Source organism: Amborella trichopoda, chromosome 7 (genome assembly GCF_054954075.1).
Source record: "Amborella trichopoda isolate Santa Cruz 75 chromosome 7, AtrichopodaSantaCruz75HAP2 v2.0, whole genome shotgun sequence".
Taxonomy (NCBI): Eukaryota; Viridiplantae; Streptophyta; class Magnoliopsida; order Amborellales; family Amborellaceae; genus Amborella; species Amborella trichopoda.
The window spans coordinates 36,689,179-36,712,220 of NC_142342.1; the positions used below are offsets into that span (position 1 = coordinate 36,689,179).

General features: G+C 34.7%; 1 long non-coding RNA gene across 1 annotated transcript; it reads left to right on the forward strand.

Moving 5' to 3' along the window:
* Nucleotides 1-20,493: 20,493 nt before the first annotated feature.
* On the forward strand, nucleotides 20,494-21,519 carry LOC105421137 (uncharacterized). The gene is made up of 2 exons (XR_016059380.1): nucleotides 20,494-20,647; nucleotides 20,759-21,519. It is a non-coding gene; the product is annotated as an uncharacterized LOC105421137 (long non-coding RNA).
* Nucleotides 21,520-23,042: the final 1,523 nt, after the last annotated feature.

Sequence of the window (23,042 nt, forward strand, 5' to 3'; positions counted from 1 at the left end):
TTTCAAATTTTGGAAATAGTACAAATATCTCATTTTTGGAATATCAATTTTCAAGATTTTCAAGTTTTCTTAGATCTGCTTGATCTACACTATTTTTGAAGCTTTAAATTTTATAATTAAAGATGAAAATATATTTTAAAGCAATCACAAAGATTTCCAGTATTAAAACCATATTTCTCAACTCTATTTGAAGATGTGCTTTACTTTGATTGTTCAGAGCTGTGGCTCTATACAAACTGCACCAAAAAAAAAAAAGGGAATTGATAAAGAAGAATTTAAAAAAGAGGCAAAAAACTAAATAAATTATCAAACCAGGCTAGATTCGAGTGGATTTGGCTTTCCTTGCACAACATAGAGACCCCAAAACTCTAAATATGGCTTTCTAGTACTATTCACACCTTATTTTTATTGTTCACCCCCCAAAAGTGATAGAAACCCAAATACCGTGGCCTTTTTATTATATTATAATAAGAAAAGACTAAAATTGCTCCCCAGTATTTAAAATATTACTAAAATACCCATAAGTTCATTCACTAAAATTAAAGCTTAAAAAAGTTCCTAAACCGTCCCTAACTTTAATCTAAAAAACCGTAAAAATAGCAACGAACTAAAAATAAAATCTTCAAAAAGTCGATTTGCTCCTCTTGGATCTCCTTGCGACCTTGGGATGTGGATCATCATAAAATGGGTCATCAAAAGATAGATCAATTGGGTCAAAGGGCCCATGAGAACTGTTTTGACTAGTCAAAGATATTCTGGTGCATCATTATCTTCTAGTTGGGAAGAACTTGACCTCGAATTAGAGTCTTCTTATATTACTATTTCGGTTATGTGGTACTCAAAATGATTAGCAATATTGAACATATTTGAGGTCTCAATCTTAGCTAAGAATTCGATCTTATAGGCAGTACTATCCATCTTCTTTAGCACCCAAAATGGTTAGATCTTTCTGTTATTCAACTTCTTGTGTTTTCCCACATGATGCCTATTTTTGTGAAGATAAACTATCATCAAATCATCCACATTAACGAGGCTTGAGATCAAAGCGTGCCATGTTACTACACCCCTCATAGACACTCAATGAACCACGTTTTGGGCCCCTTGCATGCTGCCATATTTGTACTACATAAGCACAACAAACTTGGTTATGAAAGCATAAGAGAATATTATACCTGAATTTTGAAGCAGCTCAAGATTAATGTTGTGTTACCCCCGAGATTTCCTTTAGCTCGTACATAATAATTAGATGCAGGGTTTTCCGCTCAAAACAAAACCATGGTTGAAGTTGAATCTTAACATCAGGAATCTCATAAGCAACCATTTGATGGCCACCTTCTATATTGAACTCATTCGCAAAAACCACATAGGAAAATATTATAAAACTGTTGGGTTGCACCTCACATGGTACCTCATATCCGTGAAAGACATCAAGAGAAAATACCACTATATCAAATATCATCAAAGATACCCTCATTAAAGACAGGATCACGATCAAAGATAGTATAACCATATATATTGAAAGATTTCTTGTCAAATATTGGATTCCTTATGAAATCACACCGATCATCCAGGATTTGAAGAAGAAAGTCCCTACACAATTCCTCATCTATTACTAGGGATGTAATCATGCAGTGAGAAATCACCAAAGCCTCCCCATTATCAATATTGAGCACTACTGGGTCCTCTTCATCAATTGGCTCATCTTAGATGAGATCACTTTCAAAGGAGTTCTTGCTATCCTCATTATTAAACTTCTTAGAATGGTAAATGAACTTGTGATTCGGCACTGTGATGAGTCATGCCTATAGTTAGCAAGTCTCCATTTAAACATGATTTTTTTCAAAAAATCTTTGATTTTTTGGAATCCGTTTAGAACTCTTATTTTTTCGAAAGATCTTCAAAAAATTGCATTTTTTTTTCAAAACCGCTTTAAATCCTTATTTTATTTTTTTTCAAAAAAACATTTCAAAAAAACTTTTTCCCTGTAACTTTATTTCTTCTTTAACTTAATATTTTTGAATTTTGGGTTAAAGATAAGTTCATTAATAGTGGGAGTAAACTAAAACTATTGATTTAACAAAAAATTCTATCCAAAAATTCGTAAATGAGTTCCCTTAGAAAAGGTTTACAAAAAAAACAAACAATATATTCCACAAAAAAAGTAATCAAAACAATTGTATATCTCAAAATAATAGGTAGAACTAGACGAAAAGTAACCCAACGAAAAATATATTTTTTCTTTAAACCCATAGCGTCTTTATAACGGGCAAGGGAGAGATTCAATAATACTAAAGATATAGGTAGCTAGGAGTTAGATTCAAATTTGCTTAAGCATTTTGTTTTTTTGTTTTTTATGTATAGAGAAGTTTGATTAATTTCATATCTTACTTTTTATCTTTTATTTCATTGGTTATACAACATAGAATTTTGAATGGACCACTATTTACATATTTGGGTCTTTGAGTTTTCTTTTAATTAACCGCAATCTTTGGAAAAAGAATAATCTACCTTGGTTCACTGTTCTTGTGTTTAGTATTGTTGTTGTTTCATTTTATGCCCCAAATAAATCTACGATATGTTTTATGTTGTGACAACACTGTAAGTCTTATTGTTAGAGTTATTGAAAGTTTCAACAAAAAATTGTCAAGTATTACTCTAATGACACTCGTAAGGCTATAAACTTATTGTTTAATGGCTTTAATATATCTATACAATAGTTGCATATCATAATCCTATATTGTGTTAGATTTACATATCCGATTTTTTCACTATGTTTTTTTGAGCCAAATATGAAATATTCACGATTAGATAACTTACTTTATTTTTTGGCGATCCGTATTTTTTACCCGATTTCTTCCTCCGACCTTTTTGAAACAAAATCGATTTATTTCCAATCTTTTAATCTGCTGATATTCTATCATTCCCCGACTTGCTAAATATGGTCATGCTGAGCCAAACACTTGTCGCACTTGATGTTACTACCAACACCTTTTTTGGGTCACCCGACTCCTGAAGAAATACCTTTTTGGTCTAAGGGAACCTTGTTAGTTGGTCATTCTAGCAGTGCAAAATGCTAAACCAGTGTCCATCATGCTATGCTTTCTTCCAAAATCACCACCATGGGCTGCTGCCCTATTTCTCTATCATTGTTATCTGCACCCCACCTGTTTGAGGGCCCTTTTTTGCTGAGATTCAACTCTCTTTGCAAGGTTATGGACCTCATCAACGGCCGAATATCGATGCAAAACTATCTCATCCTGAATTGATTGGTGCAATCTATTCACATGCTTGGCAATGGACTGCTCTTCTCTATCACATCACTATGAGTAGTCAAAAGGTGAAACTCATCTGTATACTCATCCACCGACCTATTTCCTTGGCACAACACATGTCTTTTGATATAAAGGCTATTATTCTTAGGAATATATTTTTTTCCTCATATTTTTCTTCGTCTTCTCCCATGACACAATTTTAGATTTTTCCATTCTTTTTTGGCTTATTCTCAGTTGTTCCTACCATACCTAAGCAATTTTCTTCAATTTAATAGCAATAATTTTAACTGTGTTATTCTCTGGCACATTCTTGTAATTAAAGACCTTCTCTATTGTGTCTAACTAGTCTATAAAGTTGTCGAGCTTTGACTTTCCCTCATAATCAGGAATGTTTACTTTTAGAACTATGGATTTTGAGTGTCGCCTATATCTCTAATAATATTCCTCTTCACTTGACTGATCATGCAGAGAACGATAATGAAAAAGGTTATACTCAACATCTCGGATGGACAAAAAGTCATCTCGCCTATGATTGATGCATGCTAGCTGCCTTGTAGGTTCTTGAACTTGTCGTCTTGTCATCCATTATCTCTTGATTCTGCACATCATGAGGTGGATTCATATGAATAGCCCTGCCTCGACCTTTTCTTGATGCAATAGTTCCACCAAAATCACAAAATCTAGGCAGAGAACCAATAAAGAATTATCTTAAACGAGCAAGTTCTAGGTCGATTTGATAAACTTTAGTTTAAAATTAGTAAACCCTATGCTTGACTGTAGATTCTGAGTTTTGGCATTGAAGAAAAACTAGGTTCTAATAGAAATTGATACATTGAAATAGAGAAAGTAGGTAAAAAAGTTCACTAAACCATAAAAATATGTCAGATTCGAATGAATTTGACTTTCCTTGCACACACAAAAAAGAAAAAAGAAAAAAAAAGGAACAAAAAGTCATAGATAGGGCTTGCTGAACTATTTACAACTTGTTTTACTGTTCACGCTCCGAAAGTATAAGAAATCCAAACACCCTAGGCCTTTTTATTACATTATAGCAAAGAAAGACCAAAACTACCTCTATTTAAGTTAAATTATTATAAAAATAACCCATAAATCCCTTCACTTAAATTAAAGCACAAAAGGTCCCTAAACTGTAATTAAAACAATGGAAAAACTAAAATACTGTAAAAAGAAAACTGAATTTTGAAGGTACTTATTAGGTCAAAGGATGGATTGATCTGGTCGAGAGGCTCATGAGAACTATCTTGACTATTCAAAGGACCGTCCAGTGCATCAAGAATGTTGTATGGATATTTTCGTTGGTTCAAATAGGACCGTCCAGTGCATCAAGAATGTTGTATGAATATTTTCGTTGGTTCAAATAGGAGAGAGAGAGAGAAAGAGAGAGCAATACAAGTGTGCGAAAAATAAAAAACCAAGCAATTGTGAGAAAATAGAGACTCACTTAAAAATAAAAATGAAAACTGGATTTGAAAATTAGAGAGACAAAGATATGGAACTTGTTGTGCACTGAATCCTTACAAATAAGAACAACTCACATCTGAAATATCTGTGGAAGCTTCATCGATTGAACATGCCTTTGACAGTAAAACAATGCGTGACTGAAAGAGCTAATGAACTAGGACAAGGCTCTAATACGACGTGAAAAAAGAATTTCTGTCATCAACTTGTTGGAGATACAGAAAATGAAAGAAAATGTGTTAATATAGCCTGTCTGATCAAGGAAAGATCTTTCTATCTAGTATAGCCTGTGTAATATAAAATAAAGGAAATAAAATTTACACGCATAGGGTGGTCATCCCCTAGTGTGTGGGACATCCACTATGAAGTTATGAGTCTCGGGTTTCCATGAAGAGACTCTTAGTGTCCATTAATTTATATAATTGTACAAGCTTTTGTTATATAGACAAATAACATATGACAATAATAGAAATAAATCATAGACACCTAAATTTTACCTAGACTTACTATAAAATGCAAGATATTATACCTACCCTTCCCATACACACTGATTACAATATATATATCATCCATGATAACCTTATAGGTCATATACATTTTTTTTAACACCAAAGAAATGCTCCAATGGATGATTTAGGAAAACAAGATGTCTCTAGCCTTCCCTGAATTCACTAGATTTGTTTTCCTGTGTTTCTCATCAGATTGGTTACCTGTCATTATTGGCATTGTTATCTTGCTTTGTTACTATAAGAAGTCATCGATCTTTATCATCATCATCATCATTAGAGCCTTTTTCCAACTATCTGGGGTCAACTACACAAGTCTTGAACCATCGTTCTATTCTATCAAGGACCATACCCTCAGTGAAGCCACAAGTCCCCATATCTTTTCTCAATATATCCAACCATGTCCTTTTGGGCCAAACCTCTTCCCTTTTTGAGCCGTCCAATTGAACTGACTCACACCTCCTAATAAGTGCTATACTCACTAGTGTTCCATTAGTATAGTAACCCACCTATATCAACAATTAAAATTTCAAATATATAAATTGTCTATACTCGCTAGTATCCCATGTAACATTTAAGGGATTGTATTATATAAGATCTATTATCTTTATTACAAGGAGTTCACAGATGCTACTACCGTTAGATGTCAAATTGGATGCATTGGTGTGTGTGACAAAGTTGGAGAATGTTTATTTAATTTTGAGTCTAGTCAATGACACATTCATAGCCACCAAATTTGAAATCTCATGGACAAGAACGTTTGCTATCTTATATTAATAGTAAATGGTCTTTTGTGTACTTTTCCAACATTTAATGCCAGTTCCTTACAATTGGAACTTAGCTTTAAGTGACAAACTCATTGTTCGTTCTCTAGGGTAATGAAAATTAGGAACAAAGGAGACTAAACGGGTAGACCAACACAAGGAAAGTTTCCTGACAGTTTATCATTATTGAGATTATTATCAAAACTAAGATATGTCCATTGAAACTTCATGGCCACCCTAATCTTTCCCAAGAAAATCTTATTTCCGTAAAAGCGAACTTCATCAACTACTCGGCTTAGCAATTGGAACCAAGATGAGTCTTGTCTGGACAGTCCCAAAAGTCGTGAGGAAGTTTTGGGTTGTTTTCGTAATTAGTTGGCGAGAGGAACTACCCGAGCCCATGAATAGCAGAGTGGACCAAATATTGTGGTTTTTTTTTTTTGGGAAAATATCCTATTATCCCCTATGTTTAACTTCTATATCTCATCAGACCCAAGAATTGAAAATATTACTTTTAAGAAAAATGACTTCATCTTTTTTATCTTCCAACCCCCTAAACCCTTTTGATCATATATTATTGACCTCAACAACTTATGAAATGACTTTATATCTCTCTCTCTCTAAAACTCCATATCTCTCTCACATCATCGTCTCTCTCTCTCAAAACTCCATCTCTCTCTAAAACCCAAACTCCATCTCTCTCTCTCACATCATCGTCTCTCTCTCTCAAAACTCCATCTCTCTCCCTAAAACTCAAACTCCATCTCTCTCTAAAACCCAAACTCCATCTTTCTCTCTCTGAAACTCCATCTCTCTCTTACACATAAGAAGGAGTGGTCGTGTTCGAGCTCAAGCTAAACCCCTTGGCTGGTAAACTCACCGAGAAGCGAAGAGAGATATGGAGTTTTAGAGAGAGAGGTGGAGTTTGAATAGGGCATCATTTTAGTATTTGTTTGGGTAAAAAATTTATGGTCAAAAGGGTCCAGGGGGTTGTAAGATAGAAAAGATGGAGGCCTTTTGCTTACAAGTAATATTTTCAATTCTTGAGTCTCATGAGATATGGAAGTTAAAATAGAAGATAAGAAGATATTTTCCCCTTTTTTTTATTATTTTTTCTATAAGAGTACTTACTTTTTATTGACTAAATGAGAATTACAACTCATATCTCAAAGCTTTATAGATGACACAATCAAAGAATCCAAACCGGCTCCTTTCTTCACCAAAACATCTGCCAACTCATTCACTTCTCTATAGACACGATGAAAGCTTAATGACCAAGATGATGTTAGCTCCATAACGTGCAGCCAGAATGATTTGAGACACCATTTGGTCTTGATATCCTATTATGCTAGTTAGTAGCATCGAGAGGATCACCTTCAATCATCTACATCTCTCCAAGGCATCTTTCCTTCCGGATTAAAATTCCTTGCACAATAGTAGCAATGCCCCACGGGGCCAGCATAATAGAAGATAATGGACCCGTCACCATCTCTATAAACTCCTCCAACCCCTGCCCTACTCGGGTTACCTAGAAAAGATCCATCAAAATTTAATTTGAAGCATCCTATAATAGGTGGTTGCCATAAACTTTTTGGTCTAAACTTTATGAAATGAAGAGAAATCAAATTTGCCAAATTTATAACAATGTCAAGTTTTGATATCCCATTACCTTTTTTTGTGACACTAACCTAGCTCCAACTGTATGTAAGATCCTATCTTCAATCCCTTAAATTTCCAACGAAATTTCATTAAACGTCCTTTTATTCCTTTCCAACCATAACTCCCAAATTATAGCTCCGGTAAAAATGTCCCAAATCATCACACCGATTTTGGGAAAACCACTGAGCTTGAGATAATTTAGAATGCTCTTATGAGAATTTGAAATCATCAACATAACACCAACTTTTTGCATTGTCTAGCACCAATGTGATAATATAAGGGACAATGAAGAAACAAACGAGAAACAAATTCTTCATCCTTTTTGCGAAGGAGACATACATTGAGCAAAATTTTCCCCTCTTTGAAGGTTGTTTTTAATTGGAATTTTACCTTGTAACATCACCCAGATAAAATCCTACACCTTGTGAGGTATCTTTTATATCCATATCTCTCTCAACTCCTGTTGATTTAATCTCAGACGATTATGGAACAGAGGAGTAGGCTGACTTTATTGAAAAAATACCATCAAACTCTTCCTCCCATATAACCTCGTCATAACTTGAAGTTGAGTTTTTGCACATTTGCAAGCAAACTCAGCCAATTAGACAACTGATTAAACACCAATTGAGGTATACGATTATAGGTGCATGCAATATTCCAAAAAATATAATTCCTATCAACCTCTCCCTTACCTTTGCCATTGGATGACAGTAGCTGGGAAACAAATAAGGAAAAGATTATTTGAAAGAAGCTTTAGAAGCCCACTTTTGGTATAAAAAAAAATGTTGTCCCCGTTCCCACCGACCATCTTATACGTCTAAGCATGAAAGATCGCATAGAAAGAATATATTTCCAAACATGGGATTGTCGTAAGCCACCTCTACACCTAGCAATACACTAATTTTGCCATACTTTGCAACCAAGATCTCTTTCCAAAAATGATTTTCCTGATTCAGAGAATGCCACCACCATTTAGCAACTCAAGACTGTTTCATTAGCTTGAGTTTCCTAATACCCAATCCACCTTTTCTTTTAGGTGTACACACACCCTTTCCTAGCTCACCAGATGTAGCTTCTTCTTACTTTTATAACCCCATAAGAAGTTCCTCATGAGTTATTCAATCTTTTTTATAATATCTGAAGACATCACTGACAACGACATTGGATAAATGGACAGATTAGAATGGGAAGACTTAATTAACGTAATTTTGCCCCCAAGAGATAAATTTTTAGCCTACATTGGCTATCTGCACTATAGGGTCCCAAACCTCCTTTGTCAATCTAGAATCATAAATGGGCATTCCTAAATATGTAATAGGGTAGGATTTAACTCTACAGTTCATCACCATAGCTAACAAATTAAGCACATTGATATTGCATCCTACCCCAACACTTGAAGTTTTGGCGAAATTCACCTCCCATGTCAGAGTATCGTAATAACCTCCTAATATGTATTATTTGTTCTATTTGAGGCCACTAAACATAATAATATCATCTGCATATTAAAGACGAGAGACACACGAAGCATTTCAACTCACTTGAAAGCCTTGAAAACAATCCTTCCCTTCCACATTTCTTAACATAAGGCTAAAGGCTTCTCCCACAAGAGTAAACAAGAAAGGTGAAAGGGGATTCCCTTGCCTATTTCCTCTTGAAGCTTGAAAGAAACCTTTAGGACTGCCATTTACTAAGATGGTAAAGTGGGCTAAAGACAAACATCTATTAATTCATTTCCTCCACATATTCCGAAAGCCCATACAAAGAGGAATCTCATCTAGAACTTTCCATTCCATTCGATCATAAGCTTTCTCCATATCTAATTTGATGAAAACCCCTGATTGTCCACTAAGATTCCATATATGAATACATTCTTGCGCAATCAAGACCTCATCCATTATCATTTCTTCCACTAATAAAACTAGATTGGGTCCCTAATATAATGAGATGTAACACCCGTTTCAACCTTTTAGCCAATACCTTCGATATGATTTTATGTAAGCTAGTCAACGGACTGATCAGTCTGATATCCCCAATTCTCTCAATAGAAGATTTTTGGGGATTAAGGCAATAAAAGTGGAGTTAACACTTCTGTTCAAAATACCCTAATCTAGAAATTCATTCACCATTACTAACAATTCATATTTCACTAGCGACCAAAATCTATGGGAAAACACCAAGGAAATGCAATCCGGCCTAGGTGCCTTATCACCTAGCAGTACAAAGATTGCTTTATGAACTTCCTCCAAATTCCCGTTCCTTTCAAATCCCTAGCCACATCTTGAGGCAACATTTTAAAAGGAACCCCCTCATGCCGCACTTGGAAAGGAAGTTAAGAGGAAAAGGTCCTCTTGAAATGGTTTACAAACTACATCTCCTAAGATTCAACATCCTCCTCATTCACCCCTTGAAATTTAATATTGAATATATCGTTTTGTCTTTGCCTAGCATTAACAATAGCATTAAAGTACTTAGTATTCCTATTACTCTCCTTAAACCACTTCACTCTAGACCTTTGTTTCTAGTATATTTCATCAATTCTCATCAAATCATGAAGTGAGTAAATAAAATCTGCCCTCTCTCCTACCACTTATGCCGAAATTTGACTTTACTCTTGAATAAATGGACGAGGGAATGATTTTATTTGATAATAAATGCACCACCCAAACTGTGCATGGGAGTTCACTACTTTTAATGTAGTTTTCAACTTTTGTAGGTCATTCATCTATACATAAGGAAGAACAAATAAAAATGTGACTTTTTAATTTCTCTATGCTCTAATTTTTCCTTCAAAATTTCTTAATTTTCGCCTTCTCTTTTCGTCACTCTTAACACTCTAACCTGAAAGCTTTTGTTTTGGATATCACTTTCACTTCCTAGATAAATTCAATGATGAAGTTGCCATAAAAAAAGATCTCCTGAAAAATCTCCTTGTTTATCCTAATATTAATACAAGGAAAGTATTATTACGAAGAAATAGGATTTAAAAAATTAATTAATATATAGAAAGGGCCTTGTTATGCTGATTTTGCATGTCAAAATAGGAACTATAGAAAAAATGAATTTCTATCGTACTATTCGGCTAAATGTTATTAGATTTGCTGCGCTTTTGGCCAAGATTGAAACGAAGGGAAGCTGTGGTGCATCCGCTACGGTCTGCTTTGGCCCGCTTCGGGTTAGAGTCGCTCTCTTCGGTTGAAGCATAAAATTATCGTTTTAATTATTTTTTTTATTTTGAACTCTTTATTTTAAATTTTTTTATTATTATATTAATACTTTCTTTATATTCATTTTTTTAACAAAAACAATTATTGTCCTTTCGAACAAAGCAAAAAAAAAGGCTCCAAAGCGAATCTAACAACATTGATTTGGCTCCTTTGAAAAAAGAAAATCACAATAATAAATTAGAAAATGCTAGAGAAGAAAATTAAACCGCCACAAAACTAACATTGAATGACGAAAAGTTAAATGAGGGGAAAATTATAAAAAACCCCCCAAAATATATTTTTATGCAACTTAACCCCCAGCTAGCTTTTGCTCTCAACTTTTTCCAAAAAACAAACTTTTTATGCAAATACCCTTCAAGGGAAAAAGTTCATTTTTCTAGACAAAAATGCCCTCTCGTAGCACGTTGCCAGAGCGCTATTAAACAGCGCCGAAGCCCCATCATAGGGGCTCCAGCACTGTGTAAGAGCATTCTGGCAGTGTAACACCACGCTCTGGCAGTGCGTAATTGCACTCTGGCAGTGTAACACAACGCTCAGGCACTATGCGCTCCGGCAGTGGAGCATTCTGAGTCACAGGGCTCTGGTACTGTATAAGTGCGCTCCGACAATGTGATACGCGCTCCGGCACTGCGTAAGTGCGCTCCGGCACTGCGTAAGTGCGCTCCGACAATGTAACACAGCTCTTCGGCACTGTGTTTGTGTGCTCTGGCAGTGGAACATTCTGAGTCACAGGGCTCCAACACTGTTTAAGTACTCTCCGGCAGTATATTATGTGAAGAAATTATCGTCTAGAAAAATGAACTTTTTCCCTTGGGGGGTATTTGTATAAAAAGTTTATTTTTTGGAAAAAATTGAGAGCAAAAGTTAGCTTGGGATAATTTGCATAAAAAGTATATTTTGAGTTTTTTTTTTATAATTTTCCCTTAAATAAAATAAGAAGTATTATCTTTCCAGTCAAATCTTTTAGAAATTACCTTACAATCTAATCATTCATCAAGAACATTGTCCAACACATGTGCCAATTACTATTCGTACAATATGAACAATGCTTATAAACTGTAAAAACTTCAAAAAAAGAAGAAAAGTGGTACATACTTAGGTTCCTTGAAAGGAGATATCTGAGATTGAGTTAAAGAATTTTAGAGAGAGAAAGAAACTTTTGAGAAGATAATTGTGCCACACATTAATTTCTTGTGGTGGTTCTTTCATTGTATATATGATGGTAATACAATAGTATGATCTTGTTACCTTCTACAATGGCATTATTTCATTATACACTTTCCTATCTTGCTACATTCTACAATGGTAATATCTTATTTCTATGACTCCCCCTCAAACTTGGCTGGGGAGGAATTTGGAGCTCGAGTTTGAAGCAAAGATCTCGAAAAACATCTCGTGGCAAAGGCTTGAGGAAGGTTTCAGCTACTTGATTATGAAAAGAAACAAAACGAGTGATAAGTAATCCAAGAGTAACCTTTGCACATAAAAAATGATAGTCTAACTCAATATGCTTTGTCAGTGCATGAAAAACAAGATTAACTGTCATGTAGAGAGCACTAATATTGTCATAAAAAAGTGTTGGTGGCTGAGGAAGAGGCAACTCAATATCTCGAAGAATAAAAGAAAATCATATCAAATCTGTAGCAGTTGATGCCATCGAACGGTATTCCACTTCAGCACTAGAATGAGTCACAATTGATTGTTTCTTACCACTTCAAGATATGAAGTTGGAACCAAGATAAGTGCAGAAACCAGTGGTTGAATGATGAGTGGTTGGACATCCAGCCCAATCTGCATCAGAGAAGGCATATAACTCAAGGGAACTAGCAAATAAGATTCTTATACCACATGATTGTGTACTATTGAGACAACAAATAATTCGCTTAACTGCCTCAAAATGTGCAATTGTAGGGGCATGCATAAATTCACATACTATATTAACACTATAGGAAAGGTTTGGTCGTGTTATGATAATGTATTAAAGTGCATCGACATCCAACCGATTGGAGCAATTGCAAGTGTAAGCACATAACCTGCAGTAGACCTTCTATTGTCCAAATCATCTGCGAAGTTAGCATCAACATAACAAATAACCTTGTCACCAAACTTGTTATCTCTATCAAACATCAGATTGATATCTGATGTACCCCTTAGTTAACATAGATTATATTTTACCACATGCCAATGCTCATTTCTTGGATTAGCCATATACTTGGTAATAATACTAATGGAATGAGAAATTTCTGGTCGAGTACAACCTATTTCATACATGAGGCTTCCAACTACACTCACATACGAAACACGTGACATGTATTCTTTTTCAACATCTGAATTTAGACATAATGTTGTTGACAATTTGAAATGTGTAGCAAGAGGAGTACCCACGGGATTTGAATTTTTCATCTCGAATCTAGCGATGACCTTCTTAATGTATTCCTTTTGAGATAGCCATATTTTACCCAACTTTCGATCTCTAAGTATCTCCATGCCCAAAATTTTCTTTGCTGAACCTAAATCTTTCATTTCATATTCTTTGACAAGCTGAGTCTTCAATTTACTAGGTTCTAAAGAATTATTTGCAGCAATAAGCATATCATGCATATAAAGAAATAAATAGATGATCGAACCATTAGTAAATCTCTTAAAATAGACACAATTGTCATACTTACTTCTGACATACCTATGTCCAATCATGAATGTATCAAAACGTTTGTACTATTGCCTAGGAGACTACTTTAGACCGTACAACGACTTCTTCAACTTGCAAACATGATACTTATTTCTTTTAACAACAGACCCTTATGGCTGAGTGATATAAATCTATTCTTCTAACTCTCCATGTAGGAATACAGTTTTGACATCAAGCTACTTTAACTCCAAAGCAAACAATACAACCATGGCTAATAAAATCCGAATAGAAGTGTGTTCACAACTGATGAGAAAATCTCATTATAGTCGATACCTTCTTTTTGTGCGTAGCCTTTTGCAACCAAACATGCCTTAAATCGATCACCATCAGTCTCAGATTACCCATCTTTCTTCTTGTAAACCCATTTACAATCATTGGCTCTCTTTCCTATAGGCAACGTCATGAGATCTCAAGTACGATTCTTCTGAGGAGACTCCATCTCTTTATCCATGGCTTCACTCCACCTACTACTGTCACTATCCTATGTAGCTTCCTTAAGGGTCTGTTTGATAACTGGAAGCAAGTTCATGAAATGTACATGGAATTTCCTAAAGAATTGTAAATTAGAAGTTACTTGAAAAGTTCCTAGTTTCTGTTTTTGATAACCTCCCATAAATAGTATTCTTTATTGTCATTGGTGTTGAAATAGGTTTGGCATCGAGCATCTGAGCACGATCAAGAAGATCCCGAGCATATTTTCTTTGTGAGAAAAAAATCCCACTTAAAAAATGAGATACTTCGATACCAAGAAAGTAATGAAGAGATCCAAGATCTTTCATTGTAAATTCCCTTCTAAGTTCGGAAATGAACAGTTCTAGAAGATTTGAGTTATCACCAGTAACAACAATATCATCAACATAAAGAAAAAGCAAAATAGTTCCTTTAGTAGTGCGACAAACAAATAGAGATGAATCAGCAAATGCTGCAATAAAACCTTAAAGATAATAATTAGGTACTCAATAGATCAAACAAGGCTCAAGATGCTTGCTTGAGACCATATAAAACTCTTTTTCATTTACATACATGATTTGAATATTTTAAGCTCACAAATCTAGGAGGTTGTTCCATAAATACAGGTTCTTTAAGAAAGACATACAGGAAAGCATTTTTCACATCAAGTTGTTTGATGGGTCAGTGGCTCACAATAGCAATAGTAAGCACAATCGAAATACTAACATGCTTAATAATAAGACTGAATTTTTTAGAGAAATCAATTTCAGCAACCTGATTGTATCATTTAGCAACAAGTCTGGCCTTAAGTCTCTCTAGACTTCCATTAGACTTTAATTTAGATTATAGACCCAATGATAATCGACAACATTTATACCTAGAAGACGTGGAACTAGCTTCCAAGTTGAATTAATATATAGGGCTTCAATTTCCTCTTCCATAGCACGATGCCAACCTGAATGACCTAAGGCAGACTTAATGCTTTTAGGTTCAGAAGATAAAATTTCAAAAGTAGGAGCACTTGATATTAGTAACATGGATGGAAGAATTTGAGGTCTTCGATCTTGTAACCATGTGATGATGATGATGCTCAGAGATTTGTAAAAAATTAGGTCGTTTTGTTTCTTGAGTAGTAACATTTTCATCACCATGGTTGTGTGTTACATCATCATGGACATCTTAGATTGGTGTTGCAGTGGTGATATCTCCCTCTACAAGAGAAATTGGAGAGCAATCATTGGTGATGGACAAAGAAGGACCTGAGGGACCAAATACATCAAGGGCGTCCTATATGGGTGGTTCATGTAGAGCTGATGAATCAGAAGAGGAAGTAGCCTATATGTCAGGCTCATAACCCTCTGACCATTCTGCACTAGTGGATAGGTCCCATTGAACCTATGCACTATCAAACAAAGAATTGGGGTTAGTATAAGGAAATATATTTTTATCAAATACAACATGTCTAGAGATATAGATTCATCCTGTGGGTGGATGTAAACATTTGTAACCCTTATGCTGGACACTATAGCCCAAGAATACAACTGGAAGAGAACGAAGACTAAATTTATTTGCAGCATCGTCTCGAAGATGTGGAAAATATCGACAACCAAATACTCAAAGTGAGGGGTAGTCTGGTAAGTGTCCAAATAATAATGAGTATGGTGAATCTATTTTTAAAATAGTTGAAGGAATTCTATTAATAACAAATACTGTAATATGAAAGACTTCAACCCAAAATCGTTTTGGAATTCCTGCATGAAACATCTTTGTAAGCCCTAATTCTACAATATTTCGATGTTTCATTTCAACTATTCCATTTTGCTCAAGGGTTCCTGGACATGAAAATTGTTGCATGAAACCATTGTCATTAAGATGATCAATAAATTTTTTCTTAGCAAATTCACCACCTCCATCACATTGAAAAACTCTAATTCTTTTATCTAACCTCATTTCAACCATACAATGAAATTTCATAAATGTAACGAAAAATTCAGATTTTCGTTTCAAAAGATAAATCCAAGTAAAACGAGTGTAATCATCAACAAACACCACATAAAATCGATAACTCTGATACGATAAAATTGGAGCAGGGCCCCATAAGCCTGAATGAATCTTAAAGAGAGGTTCAATAGAAGTTTTATCATCACCACTAAAAGGAAGCTTACAACTTTTTCCCATTTGACAATTAGTACAAATAGAATGAGATTTATTCCATGCATCAACATTAATCAAATGTTTAGATTCTAAGTAATGAACGATTTTATTTTGAAGATGTCTAAGACGTTGATGCCACACATTTTCTGATGTTCTTTTATTTCGATTAGAGAATAAAGCTTGTTTCACTTATTCAAGTGCATACAATCCTCCCTTTCTACTGCCGCTGGCCAGAGTTTTCCCTGTCCTCTTTTCCTTAATTAGAAAACTATTTGATGAGAAACAAAAAATGCAAGAGAAATCTATTGTAAATTGACTAGCAGATAATATGTTCTTTTTCATTTCAGGCACAAAAAAAAAATAGAAACATTGAATTTTCTAGATCCAATGGCAATATTTACATCACCAACATGTGAAATAGTTAATTGTTTACCATTCCCAACCATGATTGTATCTATGCCTCTAAAGGGATAAAGATTTTGCAACTTACCTGGATCTCCTATCATATGAGTGGAAGCACCTATGTCCGAGAACTATTTAGAGTCTTGTGAATCCGCTATAGTCATTGCAGTAAGGGCTTGAGGAGTATCTTCTGATTGATACATGTGGTTGAATCAATGCCAACACTTAAACGCAACATATCCAAGTTTCCCACAAGTTTGACACTTTTCTCGAGGTGTCTGAGTAGATTGTTGTGTCTGGGAAACTCTTTGAAAACCTTGACCCATGGGTAGCATCGAAAGTGTACCACCACTTTCTTGATTTTTCTAGGTCATCCCATGACTCTCATTATTGATCTGACTAGTTTGAACAAAACCACATCATTGAGAGTTGAAGAGCTGTTGACCATCAAAGTTGTTTCTCCCTCTTCCACTGTAAATCCGGTTGCCTCTGTTGGGTTTAAAAGTTTTTTGTTGTCCAACAAAGGCCATATTTTGATTTGGATATGAGTGTACGTCAGAGTCATAAGATTGATTTCTAATCTCATGACTTTGAAGAAGAGGTATAATTTTAGAATATGAAAGAATCAGAGGCTTAAGCATATTGGTAACAAAGCTCTCATATTTTGGACCAAGTCCATTAAAAAGCCAAAATACCTTATTTGCATTTGTGACAGGTTTTCCAATAGCCACTAAATCATCACAAATACTTTTGAATTTGCATATGTATTCTGATAGGGTTGAATTCTCTTTCTTGTAGATTTAGAGTTGCTGGGTAAGTTGAAACTCCTTAACTTGAGAATTACCTGCACAAGCATTCTTCTGATATTTCCAAACTTATGCAGAAGTTTTGAGGCCAACAACAAGGTCAAGACACTCTTCCAATATTGTCCCTATGATCTAGGCTTTAAGAAGCTGGTCGGACTTTAGCCATGATTTGTACTCTAGGTTTTCGATTTCATTCTTACTATTAAGTGATGAAATCTTTTGACTTGGTGTAAGACAATCACCATTAATAAATCCAAAAAGTTCCTGACTCTCGATGATGGAGAGCATCTGGGTTTCCCATAATAAATAACTTTTTTTGTGTCAATTTAACAGACACAAAATTTCCTATATTAAGGGTGGAGGGATAAGGATACTTGTTTGATGAGGATGACGAGTCCATTGGAGCATAGAGATTTTCGATGATAGAGGGTAATTGAGTTTTTTTTTTTTTTTGGGAGGTTCCGGGTGTATAAGAATGTGGGTTTTGATGGTATAGATGAGTTTTTATGTGGGACGTGAAGTCAACAATGGTGTGAAGGTTTATGTAGAGGTGTGTCAAACAATGTGAAGGTTTATGTAGAGGTGAATACAAAACAATGTTCAAACAATTTATCTAGTGAAAGCGACTTTCAATGGTGAAGGGAAGCAAGGGTTGAGGAAGCAAGGAGAGAGTGGAATTTTTTTTAATTAGAGAGAGAGAGAAAATACTAAACTTGATGGAAAAATTAAGAAGGACGAATTCAGGAAGAGGATGAGGATTGACCTTTAAAGATAACTACAGACGGACATTGCTCTCTAAATTTTGTTTCTCTGTCGACTCTGCTCCATGGATCGATTGTGTGTTAGCAACAACTGCTCTGATATCATAAAGAATTTTAGAGAGAAAATGGAACTTTTGAGAAGATAATTATGCCTCACATTAATTTCTTGTGGTGATTCTTTCATTGTATATATGATATTAATACAATGGTATAATGTGTATTTTCCTCTATTGTTACATGCAATATACACTTTTCCATCTTGCTTGTTACCTTATACAATGACAATGTTTCAATATACACTTTCCTATCTTGTTACATTCTACAATGATAATATCTTTTTTCTGTTAGAGTTCACAACAATACTTAATGATCGCGCAAGAATGAAACTTCCTCAATCACCATCAAGGAAGGAAAATAACTAAAGGTCCTTTTAGCGTAATCACAGTTCTCCAAGTAGGACTACACCAAAACCTTTATGGGAAAATCACCATTACATCAAACAGGAGAAAAGATACAGTTTATTAATCATAGAAAATTACTCAAGTTGGAGTAAACAAGAAAAATATATAGAGTTCAACATGTCACGTAATGGGTACTTATTATTGTAAATGGGTAAAGGATGTTCTTAATCCATTGAATGAACTATTTAAACAGATGTGCAGTAAGGAATGGGGTGAAGTAAGTGAGTAAAGTTGTGGATGGTTATAAGCTCAAACCCTGGACAAAATTGACTCAATTGCCCTTTAAGTAAGAGGGAAATTTCTATACTACACTTGCTCGCAATTTCCTATGCAGAATTCCACATGCATTCACCCTTCAAGAAGCCAATTTTTCATATTCCAAGTTCCCATGCACCCAACTTCCCATATACAGGGACTATTTGACTTATGGGAACTCAAAATAACATTACTCTATTTTGACTCATTGCTGCACGAAAATTTTTGGCCTTCCTATGTTATCCCAGAGTTAAAACTATATTAACCTCTTAATAACAAATAACAAAAAGATAACTTTAAAAATTAAAACGAGTCCAACATCCTTTCCTCAAATTGAAAAAAGGAAAAAAGATAAAAAAAAAGAAGAAAATCCGCTAAGCTCATAGATGCCATTTGAATCAATAAGATAATTTCACACGATTAAATTTTTCTCTATAAATAATTTCAGTTCGGTACTTTGTGAAATCTTTTGAATTATGCATCTATTTTAAAGTGTTTATATGTATTTCAATCTTTTGGATTATACGAAATTGTGTACCGCTGAAAGTGAAACTATTCTCTATAAATGATCTTCCTCGTATTTATAGAAAATAGTTTCACTTTCAGTGATACACAATTTCGTGTAATCCAAAAGATTGAAATACATATAAACACTTTAACATAGATGCATAATTCAAAAGATTTTACAAAGTACCGAACTGACTATACAAGATTTTTGGATTGCAATCCAAAAATATTACAATTTTGGGTACATCCAAACTGACCCTTACTTATAACTTGAGAGGGAACTTTCGGTATCTAAAAATTTGGATAGAAAGAGAAAGAGCTTACAATGTTTCGGCCAGAGAGAGAAAGAGCTCACTGCGTTTGTCATAGGGAGAGCCTAAGAAAAAGTCCACACCTTTCTTTCTATTTAAATTCTTAAAACATATTATTATAGTATTTTATTAAACTCGATGAGGTGTAATAATGATATTAAATGTATAATGTTTAAAGCCCACGTTAACTGAAGGACGTGGAGAGGGATAAAAGGGAACAAAAGTGGTGATGGTCCCTAAGGACCATAATGCTTGGATGGATCCTCAAAATAAACTATAAATTATTGACCAATGAATACTGGAAAGTCAAGGTTAATATAAAGATACAAAAGCAGCTATCTAGACACTTAAAAGTTACAAACCTATTGTTCTCTTATAAGGCTACTACTTCAATTCATCTCTATATAAAAATTATTATTATTATTATTGTTTGTTGTTGTTGTTGTTGTGGTTGTTGTTGTTGTTGTTGTTGTTGTTGTTGTTGTTGTTGTTGTTGTTGTTGTGCATTTATTATTATCATTTTTCAGTTTTAGAAAAATTAGGGTCATCACAATGGAATTATTATTTAGTCACTTAATTGAACAATACAATGGTGTTCTAGTTTGAAGCAACCTTGTGACCATAAATTCCATTTTCCATTGAGGTATTTTTAAATAAGAATAATGGGCATTGACCTTTTCATTTTAAATGAAGTGCATTCTCTTTAAAGTTTCTTCTTAATCATCATTTTAGGTCTAAAATCATCAACCAATAGCTACATTACTTTTCCCACTAAACCCTTCATGTAGCGATGGTGGGATTGGCATGATCCCCAATTTTGTTTGCCATTGCAGTATATTAATGATAGAATACAATAGCGTAAGGTAATTTTCCTATAAATTGGTGTGATATTCACTAAATGTTCCTTATAGGAGCACTCTACAAGGTTTCAAGAAGCAATCTCTTGGGTATGTTGTTTGAATCTTATTAATTTATTTGAATTTAAATTTGTTTATAGCTTATCGATGGTTTTCAGAAACTAATTTGGTTAAACCTGTTGTTCTTAACTACATGCACAGTTAAGTCAAGCTGAATAATGACGATTTTGTGGATATTCCTCCATGCCTTTTTGTTAGGCTCACTACTTTCACCAACTAATGCCAATCGAAAATGGCTGGAAGAAAACCCCCTTGAGAAGAATCACAAACAACAGGAGACGTACAATGCTGTGAATGATGCAAGAGGAAGACACCTACTAGATAGGAATTCTGTGGGTGAGACGAGCAAAGTACAAGAAAAATCAGCCTTCAATCTTCCAAATGATGAAGAAAAGAGCAATGAAAGTAACCAACCTAGCTCTATTAGTGGAAATGGCCACGATGAGGGCAATGACAATGGAAACACAGAGGAAAATGATCCATACAATCACTATCATGGTTCGACCATCGATAATCATCACCAAATTACAATTCAAGATTTCCAAAGAGTGTACTATAACATAGGGTTTCATCCCTAAGACAACAACGCTAAAGCACAAAACGTAAAACTGGCTTGTGTTTGTGCAAACATATAAGTTCCTTATCCTTATCCATGGATCATATGTGTGTTTTAATATGTATTTTAATGGATATTTTCTCATGGTAGTGAGTTTGCAGTGAACTTGGCTTTGAATAAACGCATACCCAAGTGCAAGAAAGCCTTTCCTTTGATGGAAGTCTGCTTTTTAGGTCTTGTGTCCCAAGCAATAGTGGAATTTGGCCATTGGCTTCCAATAAAGTTTGTAATATATGTGAAAGGTGTGCGACATGGTTTGACATAATATATGCGTGTTTGTGTTTTATTGTGGAATTTTTTCTTTCTTCTCCTTTCAAATTTCTTCTCCTTTTGAATTTGGGCTCTGATGTTCCTTCTTTCTATGGCAAGAAACATCTAAGACATGACATAACTAATTGGCTATGAGAGAGACATATCTAAAGACACGGATCTCATGACAAAAAGTTCTTAGCCTTTAATCATGGAAGCTTTGGATGATTGTCCATCTCTTTATAGGTTTTTTTATTACGCTAAACTTTAGATGGGTTACAAATTGGCGACATGGATCTAGTCCATCTATGAAAAAATAATTAAAGAGAAAATCCTTTATGAAAAAAGAGAAAAAGAAAAAGTGGAGAAATATCCCACGCTACGGACATTCTGCATGCATTTAAATGTTATAATGTAAATTTATTCTAGCATGCTTGAGACACCATATTCCATATGAATATGATCTCTCCTTTTTGCTGTTTTTTGGATAAATGATCACTTGTTGTCTTCAGCTGTTTTTGTGTATGTCTCCATTATCTCCATGAACGTGTGCCATCATTTGAGTTCCAGCATTTTCTCTTTCCCTCCCTCATGCTCACTCTTTATCTGTATCTCTTAGAACGCATGTGTCTTGCTATGTTTCAGTAGAAGAAGTCCTTTTTGTTTTTTCATGTTACCTTTGGACCTATGAGAACCGAACTTTGAGAATGTTTCAAAAAGGTTTGTATGAATAGTGTATTTAGGTACTCATATCAGCATTACTCATCATCGACGCGGGAGAAAATGGCTGCAGCTGAAAAGGTACAAAGTAAGCAGCAACTTATTACCTAACGTCTTTGGATAAACGGAGACAATGGATGTTGGGTCTTAATGCCGTATTCCATACTTATCAAATTCAAAACTCAACTTATCCAATTCTTGAAACTCATTTAGCAAAACTTGTTCTATGTTGTGATATATGAAATATAGAAGGAAAAAATTATACAATATTTTCCAACTTATCCAATTCTTAATACTCATTTACCAAAACTTGTTCTAGGTTGTGATGGATGAAGTATAGAAACTAAACACCTATAGAAACCAAACACCTTGATCAGAAGAATTTTATTTTAACGACCAGAACACGAAATGAAAATACTATTATATGGATGTGCAAGACAAAAATCAAGATTTTGGAGAGAAGTATCAAAGTATTCGATACCTTCCCTTGCCGAACACCGACACAAGGGCCATTGTATATTTAGAATTCATATTCTATCTTTAAATAAACCGCTTAAATTCAAGACATCAACTTCTTTGAGAAATGAAAGAAAGATTGATTATGCTCGTCTTTTGACATATTGTGTATTGAATTTCTTTTTTGTGTTTCTAATTTGTTAAGTATGAAATGAAACAATGGAATAATACACCTAGGTTGGCAATGGGCCGGGCAGCTAGGCCCTGACAAAGTAGGCCCCCCTACGGCTGGCCTTGGGCATGGGCAAGTGCTTGCCTGGTTTGGCCTGGCTGGCCTTAACAGGGCCAGGGCTAGGACTTGGCCGGTCCTATGGGGATAAGGGC